The sequence below is a fragment of the Pleurodeles waltl genome, chromosome 8 (genome assembly GCF_031143425.1).
Source record: "Pleurodeles waltl isolate 20211129_DDA chromosome 8, aPleWal1.hap1.20221129, whole genome shotgun sequence".
Taxonomy (NCBI): Eukaryota; Metazoa; Chordata; class Amphibia; order Caudata; family Salamandridae; genus Pleurodeles; species Pleurodeles waltl.
In genome coordinates, this window is record NC_090447.1 from 510,167,882 (window position 1) to 510,183,212 (window position 15,331).

The 15,331-nt window shown below is 43.4% G+C and overlaps 1 protein-coding gene across 2 annotated transcripts in view; it reads left to right on the top strand.

The window, feature by feature from the left end:
• Window positions 1-15,331, top strand: part of LOC138250080 (E3 SUMO-protein ligase RanBP2-like) — an 894,326-nt gene that overhangs the window by 527,552 nt on the left and 351,443 nt on the right. The window lies entirely within an intron of this gene.

The window sequence follows — 15,331 nt, forward strand, 5'->3', positions numbered from 1 at the left end:
AGAGGCACTGTGCTGCAAACAACACATTGTGGCATTGCTAATGGCCACATTGACAGAGGTGAACGTAATTAGATAAGTGCTGAAAAAATATCCTTGTTCTAAATAGAAGCTCAGCCAGAACAGGATCATCTTGACAGCATTACTGTTGAATTTAATGTTTTGCAATTTTCCTAGGAATGGAAAGGAACATTTCTGCAGCACCTACTGGGTACAGATCTGCACTTAAAGAAAGGTGCACATTTGAAACATTTGCTGTAACCCCATTGTTTAAAAATTGGGACTTTTTTCAGCTGTCAGGGTCAGCCACGCTGTTAGAGGGGAAAACCAGTGTCTGATCAGTAGTTGGCCCATAAGTATACCGGAGCTAATCATAGTGGAGAACAAACCTCACTCATCTGTATAAGGATTGGATCACAAGGGGTGAGCAAGGGAACTAGAGACTAGCATTGGTTAGTTGATACATGTCCAGACACTCGCTTACGGGAAATCTGTTTATTAGGAGGAGCCACTTATCAGGAGCGATGACAGCCTGGGACAGATTTAGAGTTTGCACATCCTTACCTCAGTAAGAGGCTAGGCTTGGTGTATTAACAGCCCACCAGCCCAGCAGTCATTTTCAGTTCTGTTTATCTGTGTGGTGTCTAACCAGTGAAGGAAGTGCGTTCTGGGTTGCCTACCAACTGCAGGAGATTTCCATGTACATTATCAGCATGTAAACTTTCACGCAGACTTTTGGCTACGAAGAGTCAGATGCGACTTGGTCTTTCTAGATTTAGCCGAACGTAAACGTAGGTCTGTCAGAAATTAGCCTTTGCTATTTTGTTTCATAACTGACAACATTTTGTGAATGTGATTTTGTTGACTTTGAGTTAAACCTGATCTGTTCACAAATCTGTTGGGCTACCTATTTTAGTTGCCAATTTGAGGTTGATTTTGTGGATTGAGTGACGTGATTTGAATTGTGTTAGATTGATGAGTTAGTTGTCAGAAAAGAACCCCACATTTTTTTATTTTTTTTAGAGAAGCTGGCAAGTTAAACTTTCTTGGGGTGCACCTCAAAAAATAGGATTGATTAGAAAGTTATCACAAAAAAGAGTTTTTAAGAAACAGGATTGTTTGCGTTGGGTGTCTAACCCACCTCAAGGAACAATCACTATTATTTGTATTATTTTTATTATTATTATGATTATTATAATACATCATTTATAAAGTGCATAGCTACCAAAAGAAGAAGCAGAAATTACGAATTGAAGCACTCCAGGCAGCTCAGAAAAAGGGGCAGTGATTTAGAGGCCAGATAATTGAAACAGCAAGTTTTTTAAGTTTCCAGAATGTAAGGAGAGATTCACGTTAGGGGCAAGTTTTGGCCCCAGATAAAATGGCTGACCTCCTTGGCGAGATTTCCTAATTCTAGAAATTATAGCCATATTCTGATGGCTAGACCTCAGCAGGCGATTAGGGGAATCTCGGGAGACCAGTTATCTCAAGTAAATGTGTCCGGTGTTGTGTAGGCATTTGTGTATATAACACAATGTCTTAAGTTTCACCTGCCGCTCAATGGGCAGTCAATGAAGAGACCTTAGCAAACTGGCAGAACCAGAGAACTTAGGAGACAAAAGCAGGAGACGTGGAGCAGCATTTTGCACAATTTGGAGGCATTTAAGTAATGATTTTTCCACCCCCAGATTTAGGATATTCCCATAGTCCAGCCTGGCGATAACTAAGGCTTGAACTATGGTTCTCTGAGCTGAGGTACGAAGGCAATAGAGAATGTTCTTAAACCATTTCAGTATGCCAAAACAAGTGGCTGCTACCTTGGTACCTTGGCTAACTTGGTAATCTGCTCATAGTGAGTTCATGAACCAGCCAAACTCCCTAGTTCTACAGCAGTAATGGGATTAGGGGAATTGGCCATAGAAGCAGGACACAAATGTGCGCCCCAGGGTGTAAAAGGATTACCCACCAACAAGACCTTTGTCTTGTCTCTGTTTAACTTCAGGGAGGTAGCATCCATCCATAGTGAAACTTGGGCGAGACAAGAAAGCATATTGACACAACTGTAGTCAATGTGATCCTTTAAAGTCACTAAATTAACCAAGGCTCAACCCCCTGTTAGCTCAGGCCTAAAGCAGGCAGGCTTAAATTGGGCAATATGTAAAGTATGTATGCAGTACCAAAACAGTATTGAAGTTGAAATGCAAAACAATAAAAATACCAAACCAAATTAGCAAAGTAGAGTAAAATTTAATAAACAGAACAGACACTAAAATGACAGAAATCCAATAAGGGGAACTGGAGATAAGATTTTTGTTTAAAGTCTTAAATAGGTGTAGTACAAAGAAGCATTAAGTCCCAGTGATAGTCAGTGGTCACTGTAGACCCAGACACAATTTGATGCTGACCGTGCTGGAGCGCAGCTTGACTTCATCAACCAGGCTGTTCCTAATCAAAGATTTTACCTTGTGACTCAGAGCCTGGTTTAGAATCTGATGGAGGGGGTTACTCTGTTACAAACATGACAGATATCCCGTCTGCTGTATCATGATGTCATTATATTTCTTATGTGGATCATAATCCTGTGGATGGAATATCTGTCACATTTGTGACTAAGTATTCCCTCTACTAGGATCTAAATCAGGACCATAGTCCATAAAGTACCAAACCACCAAAGGAGTATGCTTCTCAGTGGAGGCCCTTAAAGATTCACAAGGTTTTAAGGCAGAGGCCAACAGCAGGATCCTATGCAAGTCCAGTTGCCACTGTTTGGCTGAGTAGTTGCAGAAGGAGGCCTCTTCTAGCTTGTTGTGTTGCTTTAACTTCAACAGATCATCAGCCTTATGACCCTTTGAGTCCTCTTGGCCCCTCTCAGGTCACAGACTGACGATCCAGTCCTTTTCTGTCTGTCCACAGATGAATCGATCTTCTGAAGTGGGTATCTGGAAGTGCCACATTAATGCCTGGCATGAGCTAGTGAGTGGGAATGACTCCTTGGCACTCCCTAATCAATGAGGTAAAAGTTCCAGAGGCCAGTCTTAAACATTTTTTTTTTTTTTTTTTATGGCCAAACTCTTTGGCCACTCTAAACGTGGGTTCTGAGGGCTGGGATGTGTGTGTATGTGGGTGGAAGGGGATGTACTATGGTAATCCTAGTGTCCTCCCACATCTGACACTAAAATCCAGTTTGGGGCAGCCACTGTACCCCCAAAAAACCCAGAGACGGAGGTCTGGTGGGAATAGAAAGATGGCTGCTATTATTCGCCTGTGACAGGGGAGGCCTCTTTGAAGTTCATCCACTTCCTGGGCCGAACCCCACTGGTCATCCTGCCAAGAGAAACACATTCCCTCGTCCACACCCAAGCCTGGGAACTGTTTTTATACCTCTTCCAGTGCTAATTAGTGGCAGGCAGAAGTGGGAGGAAAAAAATTGAACTTGTCCTCCAGGAACTTCAGACAAGGTAAAGGTAACTTTCTGAAAGTTAGTTTTCCTTCATATTTATTAAAAACCTGACTTAACCGTTGAATAGCATGTTTCCTTGCCCCAACTCTCTCTACTCTGTTTATTAACGAGGTGGTGCAAGTTGTAACTGATTGCCAGAATTACGCCCCCTCCTTGAATAACCAAAAAATTCTTATTCTGTTATATTCCGATGACTCTTTTGATCTCTAAAACACCCATGGGTCTTCAGGCTCTAGAGGATAGGTTTAGTGCGTTTTGTGCAGATAATGGATTGGCTCTCAATCTCAATAAAACCAAACGTATGACCCTGGGCAGTGAGTCTAATAAAAGATGTACCATCCTTCTTAATGAGACCCCCCTAAGCAAGGTATGTTCCATCGACTACTTAGGGGTAAAAATTAGTAACAACATGCAATGGGAGGCTCAGATTGATAAAAGCACAGCCCTCCTACTACATAGATCAGGGGCTATTCTGCGTTTTTATAAATCCACTACTGTGAAAGCTGTTTCTCCAGCTATCCATTTTTTTTTAGCAAAGGCTCAAAGTGCTGCTGTCTATGGTGCAGAGGTCTGGGGATTCTCTAATGTTAGTAAACTTTCTGTGGGAGAAAACAGCTTTGTAAGATCTCTTTTGCCATGCCCTCGTAATACCCCATTGATTCCAGTGTTTCTGGATCTCTGGTTCTCTCGCATTTCTGATGTAATTGCCTTAAGACCCTTACTTTTTTGGGTACATTTGGACTACTCCTGAATTAATTGTATACAAGGAGTGTCTACAAGACATCCTAGATAGACCCAGTGTACTTTTGATTCCTTGGTTCAAGCACATTTCGAGATGGTTTCATACTTTGGGCCTTAGAGGTTACTGGAGCCAACCCCACAACCTAAGGAGGGATCAGAAGCAACACTTGAAAACAGTCTATTGGTCTTACGTCAGGGAATATTACTTGCTACGTATGTCACATGGCAGTTTGACATCCCAATTCCTTGACTTTGGTACTCCCATTTCGAACCCCTCATGGATCTAATTTCCGACCTACTAAGCAAAAGCTTGTGTGTTCGGTTTAGATATGGATGTTTACCCCTTAAGTCTTTTAGCAGCACCTGGAGTCCTACTTTGACAAAAGATCTATGTCCTAGCTGTAATTGCACTACGGAAACTGTAGTTCATTTCATGTTTATTTGTCCTGCTTACGGGATTGCTCTGCGGAAGTGGCTCCGCCCAGCTTGTAGGAATATGGGCATGAGAGACTGCAAAGATGCTTTAAGGCTGATGATGAGGGACACTTCTACCCCTTTAGTCTGTGCGGTTAGCTAGTTCCTTGTGGCCGCTTGGCATATACGCACACGTTATCTAAAAAGCCAAAATGATTTTAAGTGATTATAGCTTTTAACTTATTTATTTCTTGGTTATATATAACACTTTTTATGATTACTGTGATCTTTTACTAGACGCTAATGAGGACGAGAAAGAGAGATGGGTTTAGGTGGCTAAATAGCACTTAGGGGAAGCATGCAAGGATTTTTAGTATACATGTTTTTTATTTCCTCTTTTTTAAATTATTCTCTTCTGTATTTATTATGTATGCTTTATATTTTAGCTGTTGTGATTCTATTGCTTTGATGGTTAAAAATGACCGAATAAAGCTACTGTGTGATGATGATGAACTATTAAAAATAGTTGTTTAATTATTTTGTGGCTGGTCCCATTCCTGAGATGCAGAATAAGGATTTTTAATCTGCACTCCAGTTTTTCTACTTGGCGACAGATAGGCCTGCCATAGCGATATGTTGCTTTTGAGCGCTAGCAAAGACATGTTAACATTAGAATGCTGCTAGTCCTACTTTCACATACCATACACCCTGCCTTGTGGGTGACCAAACCTGAAGATGACATTACTATTTAAAAGAGGATTTGACCTATCAAAAGGATTTTTTTTCTTTTTCTGGTCGAATTGTAGTTTTTACACTACTTCAGTCAAGCTACACTGGTAGACCGGAAGTCATGTTTGTCCTGCTACTGTAATGGCACAATGGGTGATACACTCCACTGTTAACATTCACCTTCCAGGCATTGCGGATATTTTGTACTACATGCTAAGAACTTTAATGTACGTTAAATATTTTAATCTGTATTATACTAATTTTCATCCTGATGAAAGCTGGATCACATGCACTTTACCTCTGGTTAGCAGAGTTAAAGTGCACAGAGTTCTATAGCCAGCAAAACGAGACAAAAATCTAAGGGACATTATGCAAAATAATGGCACTTCTTTATAGTGATCATATCTGCTCTAGGCTTCTCACTATGAAAAGGTTGCAGTGTTTTTACCTGTTCAAATTCAGCATTGCTGCAATATTGATTTAATTGATTTGTAATGGAAACTGACGAATTTTACGCTTTTAATCAACCAGCTTCACCTTCGTTTGAGAGTCTGCAGGTGGTTTAGTAGGAGTTGATGGATATCTTCCCCCAGCTTTTACCATGTGTGCAACCTTTTTTTCTGGTACAGATTCTGACATTTTTTATAACCCTGCTGTACCTCTTCAAGTTGTTGGTGCAGGTGCGTTTTTAATTGGTCAGAGCTGATTGCAGCCTGGGGAAAGTGAACAGGCCACACACTGGACATGCCGAAGGGAGGCACAGGGCCTAGAGTGAGCATGTGAGAATCCCCTGAACCTTACGCCAGAAACTTTGTGAAACTGCTATTGAAACAAGAAAGGAGGAGAGACTGGTCTTTGACCTGAAGGTGAATTTAGAGTGCTACAAGCCCAGACATGGGTCAGGTGAGGTTTGAGGCTTTCCCTCATACCCCAGCTTTCTCTGGCTTTCCGAACAAAAATGTGCCACTGCCAGTGAAAGTAGCTAGGTAGCCTAGCAGGAAGACGGTTAGGGGTGGAAATATGTTCTGCAGTGTGCACAAATATTGAGCTAGGCCCCTGATGTGATATTTTCTCTGCATCTAGGTACCAAAAGGTGCATTATGTAGTCACTCTCACTGCTGGACTGCAGCAGTTTGACCTGTTTGTTTAACATAATGGCCAGTGTTGTACTAGCTTTGCAGCAGCAGATTTTCTGTCCATTTCTGTCCATCTCCATTGCAATTATCCCTTTGTTTTAGCTCATGCCAGTAGCACTTTTGACTGCTTAGAAGACTGGCATAACTTGCTATAATATACCATACCTTTGAAAAATAATATCATTTCTGGAAAAGAGACAAACCCAATAACAATTTATTACATCAGCAACCATGATGTCACTGGTCATGGTAGTCACCACTTCTGTATTCTAGTTAATTTCAACGGGATCTCATTCAAGGTCACATCTGTTCACGTAAGCTTATCATAATTTCAGGTTTTCCTTCATCTTCCCTGTATTGTGATTTCTCAGATAATCTGTTGGCATTCTCCAGCATTGAGAACCTATGAATTTTCTGAAGGTTGGAGTTACCTAGAAATGCTCTTATTGGTGACCCGAAAACCCCTCCTTTACATTTTCCTCTTTCTACCCCCGGTTCGTATTCTGAGGGTAGGAACCATTTTCTTCCCAGTTCCTCCAGCTTGCTTTGCTGCTAACTTTCATTATAGCCAGTTGTTCCAGAGATACATGAAAGCAGTATGTTTCTTGGTGTTAGCTCATACAACTCAAAGTATTGAATTTATTATTTATTAAGTTGTAGGATCTCAAAGAATCGTACAGACATATAGCTTAACAGAGCGAAAATCCTGCAATGGAAAGTGACACACACCATGAAGTTTCAGGTTTCGTTGTTGACTGTGATAAACCTAACCTAATCTCAATCAACGTTCTATGTTCACTTAATAGTATAAGCAAATATCTCTTGGTAGGCATTTGGACTCTTCACATATCTCCTTTACAAAAAGAAGCTGGTCAAAAGTTTACTTCTAATGTAAAACTAAACTGAAACTCAAACGCTCACAGACGTTCACCACATGTAATGCAAAAATAGCTTGCAAGCATCAAAATATTCTAAGTGATGATTTCTATTTCAATGGACCAGAACTTCTCCTTTGCTCAGTTGGAGGATGTAATACTTAATTCCATACATTTATGCCCCACACTTATACATTTTATTTTCAGTGTGGTTGCAAGGCAGAAAGACTGGTTTTGGCCTATTAGTGTGTCTTCGTTGGGGTGAAACCACTTGTAATCAAACTGCTGAGTCTAATCTGGGATGGCATGGTGGACAAAAAAGATAGGTTGGAATGCTACCCTTAGCGACAGCCAGTAGTTAGACTACTAGCAAGCATTTCTCCCATCACCTTTTGTGTGTTTGACATAATGCTGTGCAGTGGCCAGGGAAATGCCAGACATGAGTTCCTTGCTCACTGTGCCACTGGAACTAAGCTGTAACCAACCGACTGGAGAGGCCCAGTTGGGGACCTGGTTTAGCAGTTCGGACTGAACCATTGTATTGGAGCAGGACCAAGACTGATTTGCTTATGGCTGGGTCTAATCAGAGCTGGTATGGTGTGGGGGGGGACTACGGGATGGAGTGCTACCCTGAACAATTGCCAGTGATTAGGCTATTTGCCATGATTCCTCCCTTTATCTTTTGTGTGTTAGAGAGAGACTACACCATGCTCAAAGTAAGCTTCCCACTTTTTTTGAAATATTTTAATTATTTCTGGGGCATATTTTATATAAGTCCTGCAGCACCAAATTACCCCAAATATCTGTTCTCTGAACATAGTTGTAATGATTCATATTGTATGTTATAAACAATAATCTGTGATATCAGCATGTTAACCTGATAATTATCCAAATTCTTGAGCTGTTGTTTCTACTCTAGGGATGGTTTGTGTATCTAAGGTATAGATAACTAGTTTATCTACATGTAAGTCTACTTCACAGCTATTATGTCTATACTGAAAGAGTGTAACTCTAGCATCTTATCGTAATTAATGAGCAAAGGACTCAATGAACACTTTGAACAGCTAGGGAGATAAAGGACATCTCTGCCTAGTTCTCCCATCAATTAGTAAACCAAGACCTAAATTATTATTCACAAATACTCCGGCCAGGGGAGCTCTATAAAGAGATTGTATCAACTTAATAAAATGCTGTTCAAGCTTATGTTTTTGTAAGACCTGCCAGAAGGACGTTCCAGTGGACTCTATTGAAGGCGTAAGTGCTGTCTAAATTGTATATTATCAGCAGACCTTTTTTTTAAACTGCTTAATCAGACCAATCACTATATTAAGTCATGAAGACGTCTTCCAGGGATGAACCCCTTTTGCTTATCACTCATTATATTTCCAATAACATTTGATAGTTTCTTAGCTAGAATACCTGTAAACACTTAAAAGCCACAGTTTAGTAAAGAAATAGCACTGGAAGCACCACATTTTTTAGGATCTTTGTCAAGTTTTAATACTGTGGTAATAACAGCCTCTTCAAAAGGGAGAATACTGGCTGAATCCTTAAATATTCAGATTTGACTCTTTTGCACAGAGAATTTCTGTTAAGTCTGAGATGCAGTCTAGACCTGCAGCTTTGCCGACCGTAAAATTAGCAATTGCTTCCTGTAGTTCATTAGAAAGTAGTTGGTGAGTTTATATTGTTCTGTTGTTCTTATGTAACTTCTTTCCATTGCAATGTAGCCACCCATATGTAGTTCATCTGAAGACAAAGCTTCCTTTTGCATGTCTTCTAATCTATAAGTTCTGTATTTCTGATTCTATTCTGTTCTCAACTGCATAGTCCTTGCTGCCTTTAATTTCTAAAGTTGTGACAATATTTCTCTAAATAAGACTTTAAAAGTATTTCATAATATCTCACTGAAGGCAGGTCTTATATTTTGTTAATAAGCTTTTTATCGAATGTCCATCTTGATTTATGTTCCCACTTGGTAACTTTTTTTTTTTTTATAGACAGATGGCTGAATGGTCAGTTATATGAAGGTTCACTGAAATTATGCATTTTTTGTGGCTACATTGTTCTCCAAACACAGTGATACTACAAGGTTACTGCAAACACAGTGATACTACATGGGAGGCCCTTCGCAAAGTTTGAATGGTCACTTTCCTTGGCTTATTGTTGGAAATGGCCCTTTTGCAAGGTTAGCCCCAAACTTTGTCTGTGACCTCCTGTTTTGACTGTATGCTGCATTTCGTTTTTGCTGATTTTAGGACTCTGGACGCTTTACCATTGCTGACCAGTGCTAAAATGCAAGTGCTCCCTGTGTAAATGGTATTGGTGATTGGTTTCTCCATGATTGGATATTTGATTTACTAGCAAGTCCCTAGTCAAGGGCACAGTGTGCGCCCAGGGCCTATAAATTAAGTGCTACTAGTGGAACTGTAGCAGTGATTGTGCCATCCACATGGGTAGCCCTGTAAACATGTCTCGGACCTGCTACTGCAGTGTCTGCGTGGGGCAGTTTTAAACTGCCATATCGACCTGGCAAGTGCACCCACTTGCCAGGCCCAAACTGTCACTTTTATTAAATGTAAGTCATCCCCAAGGTATGTCCAAGGCAGCCCCATGTGCAGGATGCAGTGTATTTAAAAGGTATGATATGTACTGGTGTGTTTTACATGTCCTGATAGTGAAATACTGCTAAATTAGTTTTTCACTATTGCAAGGGATCTCTCTTCCATAGGTTAACATTGGGATTGCCTTGACATATATTTCAAGTGTAATTTCCCACTAGTAGCAGATATAGATGTGGAGTTTGGGGTCTCTGATCTCACAATTTTAAAATACAACTTTTGGTGGGGCTGGTTTTTTGACTTATAAGTTGGAAAATGCCACTTTTAGGAAGTGGGCATTTTCTTGCTAAACAACTCTGTGCCTCTGCTTGTCTGTGGAATACACGTCTGTCAGGATGACAGTTGGTATGTTTGTATTCACTCTAGACAGTCACACAAAGGGAGCTGAGGTGTGACCTGCGTATCCTGATGGCCCTTAACCAGGCTTATGGGTCTTCCTGAGCTAGAGTGATAGGAGTAGCTGACACTTGCACCTGAATAGGGCTGTGCCACTCCTTACACAAAGCAGTTTCCAACCCCCTGGAGTGTGTCTGGGGCCATGGCAGGAAAGACAGGGTCTTGTACACTAGAAATACTTTTTCTTGGAGGTTTGCCTACTTCAAAGAAAGACATGGGTATAAGTACTGGACCTCTGACCCCATATAGTTAGAATCTTTCTGGACCGAGAACATTCTGACAGGAAGAAGAGCTGGATGCAGTAGGAAGGGCTGCCACTCTGCCTGTTGCTCTGCTGTGCTGGCCTGCTGCTTTTGTCCTGAGAGGACTGACTTTGCTTTCTACATCCTTCTTTCCAAGGTTCTCCAAGGGCTTGAACTGAGCTTGCCACCTGTTAAGTCTCAAAGATATCAAATACTTCATCTACCAGTGTCCGTGTTCTTCGGCTGAGAGTCCTGACTTACCAAGTAGTGCTAACTCCAGTCGTTGGGGCCTTGGATGTAGAAGCTGGTGACCTGAAGGAGAAAATTAACAGCAGAAAAATTGATGAAGTGCTTGCCCCACGGTTGAAGAATTGACGCAGTGCTTGTCTTGCAGCCGCTGAATCCACGCAGTGCCTGTTTTATCACGATTGCAGCTGGATTTTCCACACGTGGTCTGTGGGTCTCAGTTTCTTATCGACCCCGCACCGTAGTAAGAAACCAAGGCTGCATGTCTGTAAATCAATGCATAGCCTTTCCTGCGAGGAAAAAATGGATGCATCACCTCCCCTTCCTGTAATGAACCGACGCATCGTCTCACCTGTGAGGAAAGAATGGATGCATCACCTCCCCTGCGCATCGCTTTGCTTTTCCGTTCCTCATCTCCCCTATGGTCTGCATCATCTTTGTTTTTGACAAATCCCTGGGAGTGTATGTTAAAATGATAAATCCATTGACACCTATGGATTATGGCTCATTTATCCTTTAAAAAGTGATTTCTTTCCTTGCGTATGTTGGATTTTTGTTGTTTTGGTCTTGTCTTACTCAAATAAATATTGGCTATGTTTTCTAAATGGTGTGCAGTAATTTTGTGCCATTTTTACTGTGTGGGTGTACAAATACTTTTCATACTGCCTCTGAGATAAGCCTGACTCTTTGTGCTAAGCTTCCAAGGGGGTGAGCAGGGGTTCTCTTAGCTGTGTGGCTCCCTTATCCTGACTAGTGACTTACCCGGAGAATATTAACATGTGTAAATATGGCAAAATAATGAAGTAATAGCACTAAATGTGCTGCATTATGCTGTAGAGTTTACCTTTTCTTTCCACCTAATTTAGTCAAACTTTCTGCATGTACTCCTTTACCACATAATTCCACTAGTCCTTGTTATATCTATTGGAAGATGTGCCATCTCAATTACTCTTCAAGTTCATTGGCAAACAGAGAAAAATACATTCTACCGATGTGACCATATGTTTTTAGAATGGAAATTGTATCCTTTTTGGTTCATGATCTGCTCCCTCCAGATGTACATAAACCTAAAATTAGTAACCTATTCAATCAAAGCCCCATGTACTTTAGGCGTAGCCATTATTGGCTGGGAAGTGTCATCCAAGATATTATCTTTAAGCGTGTGTAGGAAGTTGGCTCTGTATATACTATCTCAAAGTGAGAGATAGTGTGCACGGAGTCCAAGGGTTCCCCTTAGAGGTTGATAGTGGCAAAATTAGATAATAGTAATGCTCTATTTTGTGGTAGTGCGGTTGAGCAGTAGGCTTATCTGAGGGTAGTGTTAAGCACTTGTACACACACAGGCAATAAGGGAGAAACACACACTCAAAGACTTAACTCCAGGCCAGTTGTTTTTATATAGAAAAACATATTTTCTTAATTTATTTTAGAACCACAAGATTCAAGATTTGAGGTAAGTACATAAAATGCAAGGTACTTCACATAGGTAAGTATAGAACTTTGATTCAAAGCAATAGTACACAGTTTAGGTTAAAATGGCAATAAGCTATTTTAAAAGTGGACACAGCACAAAAAACAACAGTTCCTGGGGGAGGTGAGTTTAGTTAGGTTTCTCAGGTAAATAAAACACTTACACAGTCAGTCTCCTTTACATAGGCAGCTCACCGTTGGGGGTTTAAGACAACCCCAAAGTCACAGCACCAGCAACATAGGGCCGGTCAGGTGCAGAGGTTAAAGGTCGGTCGGTCCCAAAACACATAGGCGCCTATGAAGAACAGGGGTGCTTCGGTCCGGTTGTACGACGGAACGCCGACTGCCAAAACGAGTGCCTGAACAACAAGGTCGGAACACCGACCTCGTTGTTACTACTAATGCCTTTACAACAAAATATCGTTAAGGAATTCGTGGTAAAGGCATTCCTGGTAGGCATTAGTAACAGGCACCCATTGATCCTGCATGCCTCACCCCAACCCCGCCCCAAAACCTAAAACCCCCCACCCTGCCCCGAAACCTAAAACCCTGCCCCGAAACCCCCACCCCCCCCACCCCACCCCAAAACCTGAAACCCCCAACCTGAAACCCCCCCACCCGCCCCAAAACCTGAAAACCCCCCACCCCCCTAAAACGGCCCACCCCCCCAAAACCCCCTGACCGCCACCCCTCCCCAAAACCTAAAATGCCCCAACCCCCCACCCCACAACCCCCTGCCCCAAAACCTAAAACCCCGACCCCCCACCCCCTCCCAAAAACCGAAAACGCCCCACACCCAAAACCTAAAACGCCCCACCCGAATCCCCAAAACCTAAAACGCCCCAACCCCACCCCAAAACCTAAAACGCCCCACCCCAAAACCTAAAACGCCCCACCCCCCAACCCCACCCCAAAACCTAAAACGCCCCACCCCAAAACCTAAAACCCCCCACTTACCTGAGTTGTCGCCTCGTCATCTGCGTCGTCCTCCTCAGCCGACTCCCTTGTTTGTACCTTAACCACGCATGTTCGTTGTTCAGGACATGCGCGGTTAAGGCACAAAATAATGAAGTTGTGGTTAAAGAAAGCGTTGTTCCGCTTTCGTTAACCAGGACTTCGTTATTAAAAAAGACGGCGGAAAGGACGTTTCCCCTCCAATCCTAGTCTGCTTACAGGTAAGTTCCTGCAGACCAGGGGGGTTTTGTAGAGCACTGGGGGGACAGGGGGTTGGTGGGGGGGAGGGACACACAAGCATACAAAACATACCCTCAGTGTCACAGGGGCGGGCGGGTGCAGTAGGCAAAGTAGGCGTTGGGTTTGCTATTGAAAGCAATGGAGGGACCCGGGGGTCACTTAGGTGATGCAGGCAGGGCACAGGGCGGCTTCTCGGGCCAGCCACTGACTGGGCTAGGATGAGGGCTGCCTGCTGGTCACTCCTGCACTTGGAAGGTGGTTCCTCTCGGTCCATGGGGTCTGCATGTGCAGTGCTTGGTCCAGGCGTAACTTCCTTGTTACCAGGCAGTCGCGGTCAGGGGGAGCCTCTGGATCCCCTCTGGAGGCGTCGCTGTGGGGGTGCAGGGGGGGGGGGTCAACTCAGGGGTACCCACGTCGTCGTAGTCACCTGGGAGTCCTCTCTGCGGTGTTGGTTCTCTGGAGCTCGAGCCAGGTGCGTCGGGTGCAGTGTGAAGTCTCACGCTTCTGGCGGGAAGAAAGAGTTCTTTGAAAGTTGTTTCTTTGTTGCAAAGTTGTTGCAAAGTTGTTGCAGGTTTTGAACAGTGCCGCTGTTCTCAGGAGGTCCATCGGGTTCAGGGCAGTCCTCAGAGGTCGCTGGTCCCTGTTGGATGCGTCACTGTGCAGGTTCTTTGAGTCTGGAGACAGGCCGGTAGGGCTGGGGCCAAGTCATTTGTCTCTGCGGGGCTTTCAGATCAGCAGTCCTTATTGTGGGTTGCAGGAATCTGGTTTACTGGGTTCAGGGTCGCCCCATAATACTAACTTTAGGGGGGTGTTTAGGTCAGGGGGGGCAGTAGCCAATGACTATTGTCCTTGAGGGTGGCTTCACCCTCCTTGTGCCTCCTCCCTGAGGGGAGGGGTCACATCTCTATTCCTATTAGGGGAATCCTCCAAAACCAAGATGGAGGATTTCTAAAGGCAGGGGTCACCGCAGCTCAGGGCACCTTAGGGGCTGTCCTGACTGGTAGGTAACTCCTCCTTGTTTTTCTCATTATCTTCTCTGGACTTGCCACCAAAAGTGCGGGCTGTGTCCAGGGGGCGGGCATCTCCACTAGCAGGAGTGCCCTGGGGCATTGTAACACGAAGCCTGAGCCTTTGAGGCTCACTACTAGGTGTTACAGTTCCGGCAGGGGGGAGGTGTGAAGCACCTCCACCCAGTGCAGGCTTTGTTTCTGGCCTCCGAGCACAAAGGCTCTCACCCCATGGGGTCAGTAACTCGTCTCAGTGGCAGGCTGGCACAGACCAGTCAGTCCTGCACTGAAGGATTGGGTAAAATACAGGGGGCATCTCTAACTTGCCCTCTGTGTGCATTTTTTTAATAAATCCAGCACTGGCATCAGTGTGAGTTTATTATTCTGAGAAGTTTGATACCAAACATCCCAGTATTCAGTGTAGCCATTATGGAGCTGTGGAGTTCGTTTTGACAGACTCCCAGACCACATACTTAATATGGCCACCCTGTACTTACAATGTCTAAGAATCGACTTAGACACTGTAGGGACATATTGCTCTTGTAGGTATGCCCTCACCTGTGGTATAGTTCACCCTGTATTAGGGCTGTAAGGCCTGCTAGAGGGGTGACTTACCTATGCCACAGACAGTATTTTATGTGCATGGCATCCTGTGGGGGATGCCATGTCGACTTTCCTTTTTCTCACCACCAACACACACAATCGGCAATGGCAGTGTGCCTGTGTTAGGTGAGGGTCCCTTCGGGTGGCACAACACATGCTGCAGCCCTTAGAGACCTTCCCTGGTCACAGGGCCCTTGGTA